Here is an 8,465-nt window from a genome sequence, read left to right as displayed (position 1 = left end):
TGCTCGGTAGAGAAATTTATGACACTAATGATCTGTCAGATTTCATCATTTTCTTCTTTTTTTCTTATCACAGAGAGATCATTTCGGTACAAAACTACAGGGGCAATCAGTAGAACGCAGACCTCCGCCACGGCAGCTTATTTTTCGACCTTTTGCTCGACCTTGAATTTCAGTACAAAACTAAATGGGCACTCGGTAGAACGTAGACCTCTGCCGCTACAGCTCATTTCTCGACCTCGACCTTGACCTTTGACCTTAACATGTATTAATTGACGTGGATTTTCATACACTTATATATGAACCAAGTTTGAAGTCTCTGTGACAACGATGTCCAAACTTATGGCTGATTAAGTGAATTGGACATTTTGCTTGACCGTGACCTTGGCCTTCAAAAATCTAATCATTTCCAGATTTTTATATAACAGTCAATCCCTCTACGATTAAAATTGTGGCCAGGAAGCTGTTCACAAACAAACACACACACATAAACAAACATAAAACAGGGGTGAAAACATAACCTCCTTCCAACTTCGTTGGCAGAGTCTTCCTCCTTGTATATGAATACGGGAATAAACACGATACAAAACTCATTATCAACGATGAGTAAGATGGTGATACGGTGCATTCATGGTCTTAAATATCCTTTCCTTAAATTGCTGAATATCAATTAAATACGACCTTTTTTCATTACTCCTTGACCTACCTTGTAGAGCAGTAGGTAACATAAAGGTTTGAAGGCTGTTCCTGAATGGCAGAGACAAGGGATAGAGACAGTTTTGTCTATTAGAGAGAGAGAGAGAGAGAGAGAGAGAGAGAGAGAGAGAGAGAGAATAAAAAAAAACGGATAACAATTACCGAAAAAACTACTCCATCTTTTATATTGGTCTCAAACACAAATGCTCGTCTATTGAGAGAGAGAGAGAGAGAGAGAGAGAGAGAGAGAGCTGACGAATGCTGTGATTAATATATTGTGGGGACAAAAAAGCAAAAAAGGTAATAATTACCGAAAACACTACTCCATCTTTTATATTGATCTCGAACACAATGTTCCCCGAGAGAGAGAGAGAGAGAGAGAGAGAGAGAGAGAGAGAGATTGGAATGGTTGACGATTTGTAGTAGTAAGAAGAAGAAGAAAGACAAGTAATGTTGTGGCAAAAGGAGACACAAATTCCCTTGGGCGATTCCAGAGGAGCAAACGTGAGGAGAAAGAAAGACTGGAAGCCTAATTCCGCACCAAGTCCACCCACAAAAAGAATTCCAGGCGGAACAAACGTCCTGGAAGAGAGAGAGAGAGAGAGGACCGATGACCAGCAAAGAGATGAGATCCTGGAACAAGTAAAAGGATACAAGACAGTTCGCATTCGTCAATTCCCTTTTCATGCTTTTTCTTGTGGAAGGAAAAACGAAGAAATTAAGAAAATAGACCAATAGGAAACTATTAAAATAAATAAAAAGGATTGCAACTGAATATGAAAACAAAGCATCAATTATTAACATACTAGTGTACAGCACCCGTCAAAAATGAGGGCTACATATTTAGATAGATATGCAACACACACAAATATATCCCTCTCACCAGGGTATGACTACCTCCTCTCTCCCATACCAGAGGGACGAAAAGAACTGAGCGTGACCGGAAAAATACACACACACACATACAGACAAATATATATATATATATATATATATGTGTGTGTGTGTGTGTGTGTTATTTATAAATATATCTCCTGTATGTATGTATATATATATATATATATATATATACTGCTCTTTATTATATAAGCGAGATTATCATTTGAATTAAATTCTACAAATTCTGGAAAAGAAACTTATGGATGTCATATCAGGATACAAAAAGGGAGAGAGGCAAGAGAGCGTGCTAGAAATAGGAGTGAATGGCGAGCGATTGTAACGCTTCCTCCGGTAGCCATAGTGCCCACGGAGGTAACAGCAGTAAGGAATTCAGCGTGTGAAACTGCATTGGTGGTGGATAAAGGGAGAGGTGGGCTGTGGCACCCTAGCAGTGCCGGCCAAACTCGGCTGAACCCCTCGTCAGGCTGGGAGAAGCGGAGAGAGGAAAGTACCTTGGTGGGCTGTGGCACCCCAACAGTACCAGCCAATCTCGGCTGAACCCCTCGTCAGGCTGGGAGAAGCGGAGAGAGGGAAAGTGCCTTGGTGGGTTGTGGCACCCTAACAGTACCAGCCAATCTCGGCTGAATCCCTCGTCAGGCTGGGAGAAGCGGAGAAAGGAAAGTGCCTTGGTAAATAAAGAACAGACCCACCAATCAATGAAATCTACTCGACAATCCAGTTATCAGGTGATGAAAAGACCCACAGTTACCAAGCCTCCTTTCCAACTCGGAAGAAGAAAGAAAAAAGATATCGGAGGCAGAAAAAGAAGGAGAGATGTAATCTCTCACGATCGGTCGGGCTTCGGAGGCAATAAATCCTGCTTGAGGAAATTTATGGCGGATCTTGGAGGTAATCAACAGCGAGGGAGATTCCAGATACAATAAATCCACTTATTACTGAATGAGATTCTTCTGAAGGGAAGGTCAATGGACCAAAAGCTAGATTTGTCCTTTCACTTTTAAGAGAGATTTTGATGTGCAAGTGCACACACACACACACACACACACACATATATATATATGTATGTATGTGTATATATATACATACATACATATATATATATATATATATATATCGAAAATTCTCCGTAAAAATATACTGTTCTCAGCCGTATTTCAGTAAAATACAGACGATCGTAATTTTACCATACTTTGTTATTTTCTTTTATGGGTTGTTGAGCGTATTATCACTCCTTTACGTCAATATATCTGTTTATAAAGGTAAATGTCTGGCAACATTTATGCCAGGATTTTTACATTTTTTTGCGGTAAATGTTTAAGTGTACTTAATCGTTTCCCTGTTTAATAATTTCTATGTTATTGTAGGAATTTTGCAGTATTCAATTTTGAGTTTTGAAGTTTTGGATTTAAAATTTTGGAGTTTTCAATTTTATGGGCAAACGGATGGGCTACGTAACTCTCTTATCAAACCCTTATTTAAACGATAGGTATGAAACTATAAGAGAGATGAGATCATGGTGAGGGGTAGATGGGGATGGCTTGGGCATATTCTTCGCACTCCCCGAGAGATTAGTTAAAAAAAATTTCAGCTGGGCTCCACAAGACACTAGAAGAGTTGGAAGCCCCAGTCGTACATGGCTGAGGACTATGAAGCGCGAAGTAGGAGATGGTGAATGGAGAAATATTGAATTAAAAGCTCAAGATAGAGACGACTGGCGAAATGTAACCGAGGCCCTTTGCGTCAATATGCATGGGAGGAGATGATGATGATTATTTAAAGGAACAATTACAACGGAACAATATCACTTAATTCACAAGAAAATAATATTCCACAAAATCGGAGCCAATGAGTAACAAAATAATATAAGGATTACTTACTTTGGTAACTCAAGGAATGTTGACATGGATGCTTCGGAAGATTAATCTTCGAGGCTCAACGAAGTTAGTTAAATCAGCCTTGCTGTAAGAAAAAAAGAGAACACTATAAGAAAAAATATAGTTTGTGATCGTTTTTACTTCTCAATGCAACTTTTATCATCCCTTTTATTATTATTATTATTATTATTATTATTATTATTATTATTATATGCTAAGCTACAACCCTAATTTGGAAAGCAGAATGCTATAAGCACGAGGGTTCCAACAAGGAAAATAGCCCAGTGAGGAAAGTCAATAGGAAAACTACAAGAGAAGTAATTAACAATTAAAATAAAGTATTTAAAAAAAGATTAAAATAAATCTTTCATTATAAACTATGAAAAGCTTTGAAAAAAAAGAAGAAAAATAAGATAGAATAGTGTGCCAGAGTGTACCCTCAAGCAAGAGAAATCAACGGCAATATAGTGGAAGACCATGGTACAGAGGCTACAGCACTATCCAAGACCAGAGAACAATGGTTTGACTTTTGAGTGTTATCCAAAAAGAGCTGCTTACCATAGATAAAGTCTCTTTTACCTTTACCAAGAGGAAAGTAGCCACTGAACAATTGCAGTGCAGTAGTTAACCCCTTGATAGAAGAATTGTTAGGTAATCTCTATGTTGTCAGGTGTATGGGGACAGAGGAGAATATGTAAAGAATAGGTCAGAAAAATTATGTGTATGTGTAGGTAAAGAGAAAATGAACCATAACTAGAGAGAAGAATCCAATTTAGTACCGTCTGGACAGTCAAAGGACCCAATAACTCTCTAGCAATAGAGAGAGAGAGAGAGAGAGAGAGAGAGAGAGAGAGACTATCCCCATCCTTTAAAACTGATGAGAGAGAGAGAGAGAGAGAGAGAGAGAGAGAGAGTATCCCCATCTTTTAAAACTGACGTTTTCATGATTGCAAATCATTACAATTATCACGCGAGCAAAACACCGCCGATCACGAAATTTGTCTTAGAGCCAATTTTACACAAAAAGTGAGAATTACTGACAGCATGGGGAGGAGGGGGGGGGGACTACAACGAGACAAGCACGCAAGCAAAAGAGATAAAAGGGCTACAAATGAATGAGCACGCGAGGAAGCCCCAACACAGCAGGAACTCCTTTCTTCTGATCGCTCGTTCTCGTGTGATTAAGTAAATATTTATTTTCCTTTCACAATCGAACGACTCTGGAATTATTCGGGATGATATTTGGCTCTATCTCTTACATGAAAACAGTAGATTTTATTTATCTCTTACACACAAACTCTCTCTCTCTCTCTCTCTCTCTCTCTCTCTCTCTCTCTCTGTGTGTTAAAAGAATACAGTAAATTTTTCTCTAATCCTTGTTCTGTTAGATAAGCACAGCAACTCTCTCTCTCTCTCTCTCTCTCCCTCTGTTAAATGAACAGTAAGTTTCTCTCTAACACTTGTTCTATGTTAGATGAACACAGCAACTCTCTCTCTCTCTCTCTCTCTCTCTCTCTCTCTCTCTCTCTCCACGTGTACGTGTGTTTGTGTTCTAGTGCCAAATATCTTTGAATATCTTTATCCACCTTTCGTTAAGACTAAAGAAAAAAAAAACAGCCTTCTTTTCTACTCAACTTTCCAATGGTGAAGTACACTTTAGTAAAAGTAAAACGCTCTGGCTTATGATAAAAATAAGTTTTTCAACAAAGACTCGGAATTTATGTCACACACTCCCAGTCAATCTATCTTTAGTGACAAATATTTGCTTAGTCCCAGCAAATCCTCCGTTTCTATTTGAATTATACGATCCATAACACAGCTGCAGTCCACAAGTCAAGGTAGCCTCGATCGTAAATCATAAAAGCAAGACAAGTCTAATATAAGGCAGTAATTTTAGCCTTTTGGAGGCGCTGTAAATATTATAAATGCTCTCTGAGGAAAAGATCTGCCAGTAATTTCACCCTTCCTGGATGCGTTGTTATCGTTATAGAGGCCTTCTGAGCAAAGATCTGGCAGTGATTTTAGCCTTTTGGAAGCTCTGTAAACATTATAGATACTGTCTGAGTAAAAGATCTGCCGGTAATTGTAGCCTTCCTGGATGGGTTTTAAACGTTACAGAGGCCTTCTGAGCAAAGATCTGGCAGTGATTTTAGCCTTTTGGAAGCTCTGTAAACATTATAGATACTGTCTGAGTAAAAGATCTGCCGGTAATTGTAGCCTTCCTGGATGGGTTTTAAACGTTACAGAGGCCTTCTGAGCAAAGATCTGGCAGTGATTTTAGCCTTTTGGAAGCTCTGTAAACATTATAGATACTGTCTGAGTAAAAGATCTGCCGGTAATTGTAGCCTTCCTGGATGGGTTTTAAACGTTACAGAGGCCTTCTGAGCAAAGATCTGGCAGTGATTTTAGCCTTTTGGAAGCTCTGTAAACATTATAGATACTGTCTGAGTAAAAGATCTGCCGGTAATTGTAGCCTTCCTGGATGGGTTTTAAACGTTACAGAGGCCTTCTGAGCAAAGATCTGGCAGTGATTTTAGCCTTTCGGAAACGATGTAAACATCATAGATGTTGAATGAGCAAAAGATCTGCCAGTAATTTTACTATTCCTGGATGCGTTGTAAACGTTATAGTGGCCTTTTGAGTAAAGATCTAGCCGTGATTTTTGCCTTTTGTAAAGGCTGTAAATATTATAGATGCTGTCTGAGTAAAGATTTGGCAGTAATTTAACCTTCCTGGGTGCGTTGTAAACGTTACAGAGGACTTCTGAGCATAGATCTGGCAGTGATTTTAGCCTTTTGGAAGCTCTGTAAACATTATAGATACTGTCTGAGTAAAAGATCTGCCGGTAATTGTAGCCTTCCTGGATGGGTTTTAAACGTTACAGAGGCCTTCTGAGCAAAGATCTGGCAGTGATTTTAGCCTTTTGGAAGCTCTGTAAACATTATAGATACTGTCTGAGTAAAAGATCTGCCGGTAATTGTAGCCTTCCTGGATGGGTTTTAAACGTTACAGAGGCCTTCTGAGCAAAGATCTGGCAGTGATTTTAGCCTTTTGGAAGCTCTGTAAACATTATAGATACTGTCTGAGTAAAAGATCTGCCGGTAATTGTAGCCTTCCTGGATGGGTTTTAAACGTTACAGAGGCCTTCTGAGCAAAGATCTGGCAGTGATTTTAGCCTTTTGGAAGCTCTGTAAACATTATAGATACTGTCTGAGTAAAAGATCTGCCGGTAATTGTAGCCTTCCTGGATGGGTTTTAAACGTTACAGAGGCCTTCTGAGCAAAGATCTGGCAGTGATTTTAGCCTTTTGGAAACTGTAAACATTATAGATGTTGAATGAGCAAAGATCTGCCAGTAATTTACCTTCCTGGATGCGTTGTAAACGTTACAGAGGCCTTCTGAGTAAAGATCTGGCAGTGATTTTAGCCTTTTGGAAAGGCTGTAAACATTATAGATGCTGTCTGAGTAAAAGATCTGCAGTAATTTAGCCTTCCTGGATGCGTTGTAAACGTTACAGAGGCCTTCTGAGCATAAGATCTGGCAGTGATTTTAGCCTTTTGGAAGCTCTGTAAACATTATAGATACTGTCTGAGTAAAAGATCTGCCGGTAATTGTAGCCTTCCTGGATGGGTTTTAAACGTTACAGAGGCCTTCTGAGCAAAGATCTGGCAGTGATTTTAGCCTTTTGGAAGCTCTGTAAACATTATAGATACTGTCTGAGTAAAAGATCTGCCGGTAATTGTAGCCTTCCTGGATGGGTTTTAAACGTTACAGAGGCCTTCTGAGCAAAGATCTGGCAGTGATTTTAGCCTTTTGGAAGCTCTGTAAACATTATAGATACTGTCTGAGTAAAAGATCTGCCGGTAATTGTAGCCTTCCTGGATGGGTTTTAAACGTTACAGAGGCCTTCTGAGCAAAGATCTGGCAGTGATTTTAGCCTTTTGGAAGCTCTGTAAACATTATAGATACTGTCTGAGTAAAAGATCTGCCGGTAATTGTAGCCTTCCTGGATGGGTTTTAAACGTTACAGAGGCCTTCTGAGCAAAGATCTGGCAGTGATTTTAGCCTTTTGGAAGCTGTAAACATTATAGATGTCTGAGTAAAAGATCTGCCGTAATTTAGCCTTCCTGGATGCGTTGTAAACGTTACAGAGGCCTTCTGAGCAAAGATCTGGCAGTGATTTTAGCCTTTTGGAAGCTCTGTAAACATTATAGATACTGTCTGAGTAAAAGATCTGCCGGTAATTGTAGCCTTCCTGGATGGGTTTAAACGTTACAGAGGCCTTCTGAGCAAAGATCTGGCAGTGATTTTAGCCTTTTGGAAGCTCTGTAAACATTATAGATACTGTCTGAGTAAAAGATCTGCCGGTAATTGTAGCCTTCCTGGATGGGTTTTAAACGTTACAGAGGCCTTCTGAGCAAAGATCTGGCAGTGATTTTAGCCTTTTGGAAGCTCTGTAAACATTATAGATACTGTCTGAGTAAAAGATCTGCCGGTAATTGTAGCCTTCCTGGATGGTTTAAACGTTACAGAGGCCTTCTGAGCAAAGATCTGGCAGTGATTTTAGCCTTTTGGAAGCTCTGTAAACATTATAGATACTGTCTGAGTAAAAGATCTGCCGGTAATTGTAGCCTTCCTGGATGGGTTTTAAACGTTACAGAGGCCTTCTGAGCAAAGATCTGGCAGTGATTTTAGCCTTTTGGAAGCTCTGTAAACATTATAGATACTGTCTGAGTAAAAGATCTGCCGGTAATTGTAGCCTTCCTGGATGGGTTTTAAACGTTACAGAGGCCTTCTGAGCAAAGATCTGGCAGTGATTTTAGCCTTTTGGAAGCTCTGTAAACATTATAGATACTGTCTGAGTAAAAGATCTGCCGGTAATTGTAGCCTTCCTGGATGGGTTTTAAACGTTACAGAGGCCTTCTGAGCAAAGATCTGGCAGTGATTTTAGCCTTTTGGAAGCTCTGTAAACATTATAGATACTGTCTGAGTAAAAGA

The 8,465-nt window shown here is 39.4% G+C and overlaps 1 long non-coding RNA gene across 1 annotated transcript in view; it reads right to left on the bottom strand.

Annotated features, from left to right (window-relative positions):
• LOC137638338 (uncharacterized) overlaps positions 1-3,554 on the bottom strand; it is a 111,184-nt gene extending 107,630 nt beyond the window's left edge. Inside the window, exon 1 of the long non-coding RNA XR_011044069.1 lies at positions 3,471-3,554. This is a non-coding gene — a long non-coding RNA (uncharacterized lncRNA). The remainder of the gene's footprint in view (positions 1-3,470) is intronic.
• Between the last annotated feature and the right edge of the window lie 4,911 nt (positions 3,555-8,465).

The sequence above is a fragment of the Palaemon carinicauda genome, chromosome 3 (genome assembly GCF_036898095.1).
Source record: "Palaemon carinicauda isolate YSFRI2023 chromosome 3, ASM3689809v2, whole genome shotgun sequence".
Classification (NCBI taxonomy): domain Eukaryota; kingdom Metazoa; phylum Arthropoda; class Malacostraca; order Decapoda; family Palaemonidae; genus Palaemon; species Palaemon carinicauda.
This window is presented reverse-complemented; position numbering and strand designations above follow the sequence as displayed.